This window comes from Hakea prostrata, chromosome 9 (genome assembly GCF_041222555.1).
Source record: "Hakea prostrata isolate BN-2017 chromosome 9, UWA_Hpros_2, whole genome shotgun sequence".
NCBI lineage: Eukaryota > Viridiplantae > Streptophyta > Magnoliopsida > Proteales > Proteaceae > Hakea > Hakea prostrata.
Window position 1 is genome coordinate 34,220,201 of NC_142608.1, and position 12,920 is coordinate 34,233,120.

Consider the following 12,920-nt stretch of genomic DNA (forward strand, 5'->3'; position numbering starts at 1 on the left):
CTTTGTAGAAGTTAATACCAAGAGTCTTCCTGGCATCCCTCAATGCTTCAGGTAAATCAACATAGCCTTTGTAAAGAGGCTTGTCAAAATTTCTGATGCAAACAGAGACATCTGACCATTGTGTAAAAATTCCAGGCAGCTTTCCTTTAAACACAACGTAGTATCTATAACTGGATTTTGACTTGGAATAAGCCATGTTCATCTGATAATTTAAGGAATTCATGACTGAGCTAAAATAGTCACGCTTGCTTCTATCTGCTGGATCTTGGATACTCTGGTGATGAGAAATCCAAAGATTATCTAAAATTGTTTTATCTTGTTCTTCAACTTCAAGGAGAACCTTGAACTGAAATCTTTCATCTATGGTGTAGAGGTATCTCTGCCCATACATAATCTTCTTGGGTACATGCTTCTTTTTCAAGTTAGCACTTCCCATTTGAGGAACTTTATCTTTGCTGCTTCGGGTATTAACCACAGAAGCTATAATCTCTTCAATAGAAGTATCTTTTGACTGGGAATCAGTCGTATCTTCAGAATCTTTGGGCTGAGAATCAGCCATATCTTTGGGCTGGGAAACAGCCAAATCTAGTTCCTGCAAATTATTTTCCAAATAAGGATCTAGATAATCCATCTGCAAGAAAATTATCTTTTCCATTAATATGTTCAAAGGTTATATCAAAACCTTTGTTAATAATGGTATCTCTAAAAATCAACCATCTTCTTTGTGAGATCTTTTTCTCATTTAAATTTTTATAAAATCTGACTATGGCTTGGCAGTCAGTTCTAACAAGAATCTTTTTATTTTGAAGAAAAAGTTCAAAGGCTTCTAATCCTTTAATAACAGATTCAACTTCAAAATCTATTGCTGCCAAATTTTTGTTCTGGTGCAAACCAGAGGCATATCTGCAGATTTCTTCACTGGATTTAGGTGAATACTCATTTGGTCTAATTTTGAGTATTGCTCCCCATCCTTCTTGTGAACCATCTGTTTCAACAATATGGTAATAATTATCTTTGGGATATCTCATGGGTTTAACTTTTGAAATCAGCTGTTTTATTCTTTGGACCAACTTAATGTCTTGTTGGTTAAATCTTTTCTCAGCTTTTGTGGAAGTCTTAGCATATAGGGGGCCTAAGATTTTTCCCAAATCTTTTATAAAATTTCTGGCTTGGTTGACTAAGCCAACAAAAGATTTAATCTGGGTTGTTCCTTCAAGGACATCTGGGAATTCCAAGATTTTTCTCGAAATATGATCTTGTAAAGATATCAGGTCCTTTCCTAAGACTAAGCCCAGAAAGTTAATCTGTTCTTTGGCTATCTCTAATTTTTTTCTTAGAAATGACTAAACCATGTTTAGTAAATAGTCTAAAGGCAGTGAGCAAATGCTCAACATGTTCCTTTTCATTTCTGCTGAATACTAAAATATCATCTATATAGACTGCAATAAATTCTCTGTAATCTAAGAATATCTGATCCATTCTGCGTTGGAACACAGAAGGGGCATTCTTTAGTCCAAAAGGCATTACGTTCCATTCGTAATGTCCTCTGCTTGTTGTAAAAGCGAGTCCATGGTATTGAATCTTTGTGGACCTTTATCTCGATGGAAACCGGATTTAAGATCAAACTTGTTTGAATATCTTTGCTTTGTCTATTAGTGAGACAAGGAAATCTCTCTTGGGGATGTTGTATGCATCATCTTCAATATTGTCATTCAATCTTTTGTAGTTTATCACCATTCTACTTTTACCTCTTTTTTTTTCTGATTCTTTCATTACAATGAAAGCAGCTGACCTATGGGGGCTATTTGAATCTTGTACTAATCTAAGTTCTTTGAGCTCTTTAAGGTGCATATCGAACTCTTCATCATCTTTGGGATTATACTTAGGGTTTTCTGTAATAATCCTCATATCCTGATTTTTTATCTTTAGCTCAATCATTGGCTTATCTATATGCCAGAATTCTAAGGGATTTTTATCCTGTATAATCTTTGATGTTTCTAGTTTTTCTAGAACCTTTTGAATTGTCAGTTCATGAAAATTAGATTCAAATCTTCTAAAATCTAAATAATCTGTTTCAACCTCATAACAAGAATTAAACTCATATTCTTCTTCTAATAATTCTTGTTCTATTCTGAACTCAAAATTTTCATCTTCTTCAATATCTAAGGCAATCTTACAAGAACCTGGTATTTTGCATTTGCAATCAGGAATTTTTCTTATCTTATCCACCACGTTTCGCTCGCTACTCTGAGGGCTGGAGTAGGGAAGAGTGGGAATCATAATACTCTGTCTATTAATCTGAACATAGTGCTTGTTAATTTGTAAGGCACCATTAAAGCTTAATATAAAGTTTAGTCCTATTAGGAGGTTATCCCACGTAGTTGGTCTTGGACAAACTTTACCCATCTGAAACCACTGACTTTGGCCACAATTAGTTTTGACAAACTAATATATATGTCAACATTATATCAAGATAAACAATATATATGAAGGATGATATGCAAATGTATGGATACAGCTAAAATCTAACTATGCAAGTCTCTAATAAGGTGGACATGCTTTAAGATATAACACCAGCCCTCCTCTGAGTAAATCTAGTCACTCTCATCCCTCACGGACTGGTTACCTCTATGGGGATCCTGGGCAAGTGGTTTAGTCCTCGTCACTCAACCATGGTTTGGGTTTAAGTCCACACTCTCTCACCATGACCATTGGCATGAGTACTAACACATGACAGGGTTTCTAATCCAATGCAATGTCATACAGTGACATACTACATGTAGTCCAGATACTTCCCCTATAGCCCAACCAACTTGATTCAATATCATTTTCTACCTAGGAATGAGAATCCTCACAAATTGGCTACCTCTGTTGGACTCCATTCCCTAACCCTATCATCCACATATTGTTGATGTGGATGCTCTTATATCCTCTCACGATTCTCAGCTGCTCCTTGGACGCCCATGTCACATCCACCCAGTCGGTACTCTACCTGGCAAACTCGGGTATGTGATCCACAGCCCAAAAGATCAAATGTCAAGCAACCATGCCTCCCACATATACGATAACATAATCATGAACAATACTATAATCAAGGTCAAAGCATATAAAAAATGAAATCATGATAAGGATAAGAAATAATAAAATCAGAGCGCAGAAATAAACGATACCAATGTATATATTCCAAAAGAAGAGAGTGAGCGGATATCACTCCTTCAGTAGCAGCGGAAAATAAATCAATTCATAGTTAAGGTTTACAAATCCAAATCTTAAAAGGGAAATAACAATATGAATATCTAAACAATTGTTTCCTCGGTTTTATACAAAATGTCTTCGTAAGTATAAACATAAGAGACCAAGAACGGCCGCTCCCACACCATGGTCGAACTGATCTTGGTACGAAGCGTAATCACCCTAGGTATCTTCAGTGTAATCATGGTAGCCAGTACCCTGAGGATAGTATGCCTCATCAGGGTTCGTCTTGGTGTAGGTGCCATCAAATCCTTCCGTAGCTGTAGAATAATCTAACAAAACAATTGCACATAAAGGAATGAGTTCGAAAGAACTCAGCAAGGCAGTTATTCCATATTACATAAGTCACATGATGCAAAGCAAAGCATGATGTAAGATGATATGAAACAGATGATGCAAATATGATTCTAACTCTATACATGCTAGACTCTATGGTAGACATGCTTTAAGTCATAGCACCATACTTCTTTGGGTAGGTCTTAAATCACTCGTCCCTCAACCATTCCAGTATCTTAGGTTCTCCGATGGTAATTGAGTCATGCATCCCTCGGGACAATCCATGGCTGGGTTTAAGTCACAGCTCTCTCACATCACCATTGGTATAAGTATTGACGCATGTCACGGTAAAGCCTAGCCTAATGCAAGTCATCTACTCTGTCGTATCATGTCAGATCCGGATACTTCCCCTATGGCTACAACCAACTAGGTTCGGTATCCTTCACACTAGATCACGTATCATTAGCTCAACCAGCTCGGACTACGGACTCATCAACCCTATTGGTCATCCACAAATAGTAGACGGGAAGCTTTCACGTCCTCTCACGGGTTGGTTACCGGTCTTGAGCGCCCATGAGCCCAAGTCTAGCTATTTGCAACCCTACCAAAAATGGCCTCAACGAGTATCCGTAATGCGATCTATGTCCTCTCACGGGTAGGTTACCAGTCTTGAGCGCCCATAAACCCACATTACAACCACGGGTCGTTCGGTCTCAATACCCTTCCGATTTGGGTCTGATACAACAAGGATGTCCTAGCCAACACCTTTAGACAAGTCCTATATATGACATCCAATAATCCAGGAAAGCGTCGATGGGCATCTTCGGAAACATCCCATACTATTTCCTCCAATGTCGAAGGACAGAAATGTCAAAAGGACATTCCCCAATCCCAAATCATACTTATCCAATCACATTCACAATTTCATCATATCATACATAAGTGATACTTCATCATATTAAAAGATAAGTCATAACATCATATGATCAATCATATATGTAATTGATAAGAATGACTAGTCATGATAAGCAAGAGTATATAAACATGGTACTACTGTCTGAAAGTATGTACAGCAGTCATATGATGTTTAAATACAACAAAGAAGCTAAGCCTACTAAAATGTCAACATCAATGTAAGAATCACATAGTCTATGCATTTATGATGATAACCATCCTTACCTTGAGTCGAGATGAAGATGCTCCAATGATTATAAGAGAATGATCCAAAGATAGTATTTAGACCCTAGACAAACATAGATGAAATATTAGTATTTAGACCCTAGACAAACATAGATGAAATATTAGATTTGAAATCGGGAAAATCAGAGGTCGAATGGATCAAATCGGAAAATTACACAATTCAGCAATCAATTGGTTGACTGACTTGGTTGACTAACCCAATCGACCAAGTGAACACTGCGGGGCTGAATAGTGAATTTTGGTCTGAAACCTATCTTCCGGAGCTCGGATCACTCCGAAATTTGGAGAGATTGTTAGTAACAGTATAAGAACACTATCTAGCAAGTAATTAGCATAATCCAATGGTCTAAATAGGAATCCCCAAATTGAAACCCTAGGTTCTATATACTAGAATCATAGTTTTCAAATGAAATCAAATGCAATTGCTAGGAAAACTAGGGAATCAGCTAGGGGAAAGTGATATGCAATAGATTACAATCAAATTCTAGCATAGGATTAGACTTAGCATACCTTACCTAATCAATTTAGGACAAGAAAACAAGTTGCTAAGAAGAAAATCATGGAAATGCATATACAATAATCAAAATGAGAGTATAGCATAGGTAGAAATGGAAGGGGCTTAAACTTTAGCAAGGAATGAACACATGAAGTGGGAGGTTGAAGAGAGAATTGTATGCATCAAAGCAATCTCCAAGGGCCTGGTTTGGGAGGTACTATAAAGCTATGGTGTCTACTAGCTATAAACAGAGCAATGTTGACCATACTTTATTCATTAATAAGAAGGATCCCTCTGCAATGTATTGCTTGTGTATGTAGATGATATAGTTATCATAGGAAGTAGTGAAGAAGAAATTCCAGCCCAGAAGAAGTTTTTGGGTATAGAATTTAAAATCAAGGATATGGATACTCAGGTACCTCTAGGTCATGAATTGGCATATTCAGCCAGTGGTATTTCTCTCACTTAGAGAAAGTATACTCTAGATTTGTTGACTAAAACTGGGATGTTAGGGTGCAAAGAAACTGAAACTCCCGTTGAGCCCAATTTGCACTTAAAGGCAAAAGGAGGAGAGCCAATTGATAAGACCAACTATCAAAAATTAGTCAGGAAGATGATTTACTTGTTGCCGATTCGACCAAATATCACCTTTGTTGTTAGTCTGGTGAGCCAGTATATGCACGATCGCTATTCTTCACACCTAGATGTTGTTTACTGAATCTTAAGGTACTTGAAAGCTACTCTAGGAAAAGGAATTTGATTTTCCCTCATGGACACCTAAAGATTGAGGCATATACAAATACATATTGGGACGGATGTCTTGATGATAGAAGATCTACCTCTAGGTATTGTGCTTCTGAGGGAAGAAACCTAGTAACTTAGAGGAGTAAAACACAAGCAATGATTGTTAGATCCAATATTGAAGCTGAGTTTAAAGCAATGACACAAGGAATTTGTGCGGTGTTATGTATAAAAGCATGGTTATTAAAGCGGTAAAGCGACCAAAGCGATTGAGGCTCCGTCTTGGCGATTAGGCGACTAAGCGGCGCTTAGGCGGCAATAAAGTAATAAAAGCGGTTTAGTCAATATTTTAAGATTACTACTTTTTATAATAAACTAAAGTACTAAACAAACGTTCAACAATCACTTTCATAAAAAATAAAAAATAAAAAAATAAAAAAATTCAAGAATCACAATTATGAAAAACTATCCAAAAAAAGAATAAAAACATAACTTCATCTCATCAAACATCATAAGATTCATAACAATAATTATGTATTTATGTAGTATGTACTATATTAGAAATCAATGTGAAAAATGAAAATGAAAAAAAATAGTATGTACTATATCAGTAATCAGTGAATACGGCTCATGCTTCACATTCTGTTGTTGACAGGCACTTTGGGCCTTGGAGTTCATTCGCAAATTGGGCCTCGATTCCAAAATGGTTCACATATTTAAATTTATTTACGGCATTGTAGAATAAATTATGATTAAAAAAATAATAATAATATGCACAAATTAAAAAATGTAAAAAAAGTGGTTGCTTTAGCATCTAGGCGGCAATATGGCGCAAAAGGTGGCAAAGCAGTAGTGCCAAAGCAAAAAAGCGGCAAGAAATCAGCCCGTTAGTTAAGTGGTCACAATTTAAGCGGTTCAAAAACCGCTTTGCCGCCTAGGCGGACGAATTTATAACCATGGTTAAAAGGACTATTTCAAGACCTAGACCACAATTTTAGGAGACCCATATAGTTGCATTTTGATAGCCAATCAACAATTACTATAGCTCATAATCCATACAACATAACAGAACCAAACATGTGGAGATTGATAGACACTTCATCAAAGAGAAGATTAAGTGTGGACCGATCCATATCTCTTTTGTGTCATTTGACAACTAAAAGGCTGATGTGCTCACATAGAGTTTGAGTTCTAAAGCCTTTGGTAATATTACTAGCAAGTTGAGCATGATAAATATTTATACACTAACTTGAGGGGGAGTGTTGTAATACAGTTAATATTAAGAAGGGTAGAATTCTCCGTCACTAGAATGTTGTTGTAAATTGTAATAGTCCCACATTGGGAATATCCGTTTTTAAATATGTTACATCTTTTTTTATAAATAAAGGCTGCCTATGCCACTCAGACATACGTCAAGATTTCTCAAACCATTCAACACCATTATGTTTATGACCAAAAACACCCTTATGCTTTGGAGCCATCAAGATTGCACCATGTAAGCCCAACTAAATCCGATGGTAACTATTAAAAAGGTGGGGTGTACTTGTAATTCTTAGTTTTTAAAAATTTATATTTAAAGGCTTTCAACATTTCAAATTTGCAATATCATACCCTTTCCTTGTACTCAATCAAACTTTATACCAAACCAAAACCTAAAAGTATCTTCAAATAGCTAATCCATGGACGACTCAGTATCCTCCGAGCAACACTTTATGTACTTATTCGATTTCCTGTCTGAATCCAAATATTGCATAAAACTCCCTAAGAATGACCGTTAAGCTGGTATCACCATTGCAGATACCAAAACCCTAAGGTCATATTGAAGTTGTGTGTCAATCACAATCCATGCGCTCTAGGACTATTGAATATGTTCAAAAGTGGCATTGAAGGTCTTGATTAATAAATTTTTACCCAATTCCAAAGGCCCATTGGGTAAAGAAGCATTAATAAATTGATAATCTGTTATCTTTCAGACTAACTTGCTACTTTTCCATCCACTTGCAATCCCTAATCTCTAATACAACCCAACACTTTATTCCGTGTCTCCCACTGATAATTCTTAAGGTATTGCCTGACATCAGATGACCTCTTTTGACATCATGGATACTCAATCAATTCGTAGATTTCCTTGGAACCCTAGGTCTTTTGCATTATATACCTACCGTTGTTCATCAAGAAAATGTGGTTTAACAAATCATCCTTGTAGATCTTTGATTTTGCTTCTACATTTGATCCTAACATATTCCCCACCATCATCAATTGTACCATGATCGGCAAACACTTCTCTTCCTAGTTTGCATTGGCGTGAGGGCTACCTTCCTTATTTGATCCGGCGACATTGGATTGATCGATCTTCTAGTGTTTTTGGAAGATATGCTCCAATGTTTAATGGTATTCACATATGTATTTCAGGTAATTCATAGTGTAGCATGTCAAGGGATGAACATCACCACCTAGGATTAGAGTTTTTTGGTGTCATTCTTGATTTTGTTCGCAAGGTTGCAGAAAATGCAGATGGTTGACTTACGTAGCCCACAAAGAGCAAAGGATATCTCGTTTTTGTGATCCTCAATGGATTATTCAGAGAACAAATTATCTAATTCAGGCGTGATGTCCCACAATGCTTCATACATATCCAGAAATTTGAATAGCTTCTCTGCAGAACGGTTCATCATTGCAACGGCTTCCACAATTGAGAAGCTGAATGAAGATGACATAAGCAAGTTTGCCAAAGGACTCAGAGAGCGATGGGTTTTCCTGAAACATGACTTTATAGATTCTAGATTCGCTAGCGAGTAAGATGGTACCACACCACTTGAAGACCTTAATCCTGTTAGTTCTTCAAATTTTAGCCAAAATTGAGCAGTTCCTATGAGGTTTGATCAATTATTTATGTGAAATCCAGCCCAAACCTAGCCAGGACACCCTATTTGTTTTGGGTGAAGAAAGACTTGTTTGATGTTAGACCTTGAAGTTGGACCTTGATTTCATTGTTATTTTCTTTGAAAGCCTTAGGAAGTCATATCCAACCTTTCCCTTAGGGTGGATTAATGTCCCGAAGTGAAGGAAGAGGTCTCTATGGGCCCTCTCTATAGAAGACATGGTATTTGACCCGAAACCCATGGATATGGTTGATGGTGCTCCATATTTGGATGCATTGTCAGTGATTGTTTTGAACCTGCAGCCTAAAGAAGATAAGCTTAGTTGGTGGACCTAATGAACTCTCAAGCACGATCCAAAGGTATTTCTGAAAACTAGACTTCTTGATTTACTTGTAGAAGAAAAACCCACTCAATTTGACCCTGTATAGCCCTCCGAATCTCTGTCCGAAGTTGCTGAACTAGTACTGATTTTTCTGCTGAAACTTGTTTGGTCGATCCTCTTTGGTCGATGCCATCGAACAAGGAGCATTGACCAAAGCTTCCCAGACTCAAGTTAATGATTCCTTTGGAATATTCCCTACCCTATTTATGCTAGCCTCGTGTTTTGAACCCTATTCTAATCATTGCAACACCTAAGAACGTGGAGAAGGTTCCCCAAAGCTCTTCCTTGGTATTGGTGAAGAAGATTCCACCAAAATCATTGTCAATCATTTGATTCTTGTCTCCATTATCATCTACAAGGTATGAACTCTCATCTTCACTCTCTATCCTACTCTTTTCTCCTCTTTTCTACTGTTGTAACCTTGGAGTTGATGCTACAACCTTGCAACCATCACTCCAAGTGTTCATTCTTCACTAATCCATGATCTCTTTCCATTCCTATTTATGATATACTCTTATTTTGATTCTTACATATGCATTTCTATAAACTTCTTTTTAACATCTTGCATTCTTGACCTAAACTGAGATATGTAATGGGTTAAACCTATGTTCTATGCTAGCATATGATTCTAACCCATTATCCATCAGTTCCCCTAGCTAATCCCTCCATTTTCATTGCTTTTTCATTTGATTTCACTTCATGCTATGTTCTTGTATTTTAGAACATAGGGTTTCAATTTAGGGGTTTTCAATTGGGCCATTAGATTATGTTAAATTCTTGCTAATTAGTGTCCTTATACTGTTATTAATCATCCCTCTAAGTTTCGGATCGATCTGAGCCCCGGAAGACCGATTTCAGACCAAATCATCAAAATCCACTATGCAGCCCCAAGACTGTGCATCGACCAAGCATGTTGCTAAACTGTGTCCTTCGCTGTTTTGACCCGTTTGACCTCCGATTTTCCCGTTATTCTCTAATCTTTCATTTATGTTTGTCTAGGGTCTTAATACCATCTTTGGATCATTCTTTGAGATTATTGGATTATCATCATCGCGACTCAAGGTAAGGACGGTTGTTACCATAATTACATAGATTATATGATTCTTGCTTCTATGTTAGAGACTTAGTAGATTTACTTTCTTTATTATATTTCCTACATTATATGACAGTTATAAGTACTTCAAGTATAGTAGTGCCATGTTTACATATTCTTTTGTTGTCATGATTATGTATTCTTAATAATTTCATATGTAATTGATCATGTTATGCTATGTATCTTTCTATATGATGAAATGTCATTTATGTCTGATATGATGGAATTGAGAATGTGATTGAATAGGTATTATTTGGGATTGGGGAATGTCCTATTGACATTTCTGTCCTTGGACATCAGAGGGAAGAGTATGGGATGTTCTCCGAAGATGCCCTTTGACGCTTTCCTGAATCATTGGATGACATACATAGGACTTGTCTAGTTGTATGGCTAGGATGTCCCTGTCGTATCAGACCCAAATCGGAAGGGCATTGAGAACAAACGACCAGTGGTTGTAGTGTGGATTTGTGGGCGCTCAAGACCGGTAACCATCCCGTGAGAGAACATAAATGGCATTGCGGATACCCAAAAGGGGCCATTCATTGGTAGGGTTGCAAATGACTAGACTTGGGCTCACAGACGCTTGAAGATCGATGAGTCATATCCGTGAGAGGACGTGAGAGCTTCCTGTCTACTATTTGTGGATGACCAATAGGGTTGATGAGTCCGGTCAGTAATATCCATGACTCTAGTGTGAAGGATACTGGAAAGGATCCAAGATATCTTAAATGGTTGAGGAGGAATGGACATATCCGGATCTGACTTGATATGACTGAGTAGATGACTTGCATTGGGCTAAGCTTCACTGTGACATGCGCCAATACTTATACCAAATGGTGATGTGAGAGAGTGGTGACCAAATCCCCAGCCAAGGAATGTCTGAGAGGGATGCAGGACCTAAGTACCACCAGAGAACCCAAGATACCGAGATGGTTGAGGGAAGAGTGATTTGAAACCTACCCAAAGAAGTATGGTGGTATGACTTAAAGCATGTCTACCATAGAGACTAGCATACATAGAGTTAGTTTCATACTTGCATCGTTTGTCTCATACCATCTTGCATCATGTTATGTTTTGTATCATGTATCTATGTCATTATGGAATAACTGCCTTGCTAAGTTCTTTTGAACTCACTCCTTTTTGCAACATCTTTTGTTAGACTTTTCTGCAGGTACTATTACTATTGACTATGATGGTCAATACTATGAAGACCAAGTTGATGACTCTTACACTACTGATTTGGTGACTACATTGGTGAAGACTAGCAGTCCGAGATTGAGACTTATCTGGAGTAGTTCGGCTTTTGCACTTGTGTGCTAGTGTTAGGATATCGTCCCATTTTCTTTTTAACTTCTTTTTTGATTCGTTAAGACCGTAGTTTAGTTTGTTCCCCTTCTCTTTGGGAACCGGTTGTAACCATTATTTTTAGTCGATCTACCTTCCACTATTATTATAGGATGGGTTTCCCCCTTCTTTTCACACTCTGACTATTAATCCTATTTGTAACATTTCCGCACTCTGATGTTCTTCGTGATCCTTCTGAGATCCTTTCCTTGACTTTTATTATTAAATTACTTGAATACAAAGATTTGTTCTTTCTTTTTATTAAATTATTGTGCTAAGTGGCCATGATCTTTCCTAAACTTGATCGGTGGGACTGTGAATCACTCCCCCGGGTTATCCAGATAGGGTACTGGCTGGGTGGATGTCACAATTTAGGTTTTGGTTAGTCATAAAGTTCGACTTAAGTTTAACCATAGTATGGTATTGTGAATTAAAAATATTGAAAACCCTTGAATACAAAATAAGAAACTTAAAATTACAAGTACACCCTAGTTTTTTAATATACAACATCAGATTTTATTCGGCTTGCATTGTGCAATCTAGATGGCTTCAGAGTAAAAGGTATTTTGGTCCTTAAAAAATAATGGTGTGTCCTTTGCAAGGTGCAAAATTTCACTAGTTTTGAACATTCAGTACCAAGATGACCAAAATACCAAAATTTCGACCATTAATTGCAATGGGTTTTTTCGGTTATTTTGGCTTGTTTTTCAATGTCCAACTTAATTTGAGGCCAATAAACACACTGGGAGTGTTATTTTTGCCTAAAACCTAATCCAAAGTGATGTTCTTGATCGGCACATGCTTGGATATACGTAGGCAAAACTGAAAGCATGGAGCATGCATTTTAACCAATATAAATATGGATATCATGCAGTACAACACAGAGATTTTCATTAAAATGCAACAACAAATAGAATTTAGTATACAAGTATGTATCAGGTTGGATTCATCCCCTGGGTCATAGAAGAGTACTCTAAATGCTGGACATATGCATGCCATAACATGGTACAGATAAAGTTATCCGTATAGTCTATCATTGGCATAACTGGTTGTGCTATTCCTAATGAATATCCAACAATGGAATCCACAAATGATACACCTGATCCATCTCTACACCCATATGCAGGCATGCTACTACAATCAGTAGATGAACCACCATATGCTCCACCATATCCATATCTATAGTTATAAGCCCTATATGGCACAACCCCTTGGAATTTTACAAAAGTTGGCAAAAACCTTCAAGATTTCAAC

General features: G+C 37.1%; 1 pseudogene; it reads right to left on the reverse strand.

Annotated features, from left to right (window-relative positions):
• Positions 1 to 7,589: 7,589 nt before the first annotated feature.
• LOC149005147 (exocyst complex component EXO70C2 pseudogene) lies at positions 7,590 to 8,731 on the reverse strand (annotated as a pseudogene).
• Between the last annotated feature and the right edge of the window lie 4,189 nt (positions 8,732 to 12,920).